The following is a 782-nucleotide window of genomic DNA, read 5'->3' as shown; positions in this document are numbered from 1 at the left end:
TGAGGCTGGGAATGTCCCTGTGAACGGGGACAGGGCCGGGAATACAGTAGGTGTGGCCAGTAGGAGTTTCACAAGATCACGAGTAAGCAAACGCTTTGTAAGCACTCTACAAAAACAAGTACAGACGCAGGAAGAATCCCACTCCTCCGTGTCGTCTCTACTCGGCGCAGTGGGGTCAAGCAAGCCACAGTGTTTGTTGACTGACAGTCCAGCAGGCAGAGGAAGACCCGAGCGCGGGTAGGAGGTTGTCAAGAACGCGGTCTGGCACGAGCGTTGGCGCTGGGGTCCGGGAACCCAGAGCAGACAGAAATAAAGGCATAGTTTCCTATCTGAGCATGCGCACCGGGGCCTCGCGCTAGCCTCATTATGCTACTGCCGGAAGCTGCAAGTAGGTGCCTCGTTAGCGCAGTAGGTAGCGCGTCAGTCTCATAATCTGAAGGTCGTGAGTTCGATCCTCACACGGGGCACAATACTTTTGTTCGCTTTATGTCTCCGTTCCGACGGGTTTTATTTGATCGTCTGTACACAGGGAGACCCCGACGTCCCCGCTTTTCCGCGGAGGGCTCTACAGCGTGTCGCTGGGCTCGGCCTCGCCTCCCCGAAGAACCTGCCCCCGGAAGCTTGACATTCGTGTAAAGTCTCCCTTCTCTGTTACCGGCTCGGGACTGAGGACTGGAAGGAAGGCCGAGGCACGACGATAGGGGGACACACGCGGGAGACTGCGCGCGACCCCGTAAATCCCTGACAAATAACTGCAGCTTCCCCTGCGCCCGGCGGCGGCG

At 58.1% G+C, this 782-nt stretch overlaps 1 non-coding gene across 1 annotated transcript; it reads left to right on the top strand.

The window, feature by feature from the left end:
• Positions 1–394: 394 nt before the first annotated feature.
• Positions 395–467, top strand: TRNAM-CAU (transfer RNA methionine (anticodon CAU)). The gene has a single exon. It is a non-coding gene; the product is annotated as a tRNA-Met (tRNA).
• The last annotated feature ends 315 nt before the right edge of the window (positions 468–782 follow it).

Source organism: Ursus arctos, unplaced genomic scaffold (genome assembly GCF_023065955.2).
Source record: "Ursus arctos isolate Adak ecotype North America unplaced genomic scaffold, UrsArc2.0 scaffold_6, whole genome shotgun sequence".
Lineage (NCBI taxonomy): Eukaryota > Metazoa > Chordata > Mammalia > Carnivora > Ursidae > Ursus > Ursus arctos.
Note: the sequence above shows the minus strand (reverse complement) of the source record. Positions and strands in the feature narration are given on the sequence as shown.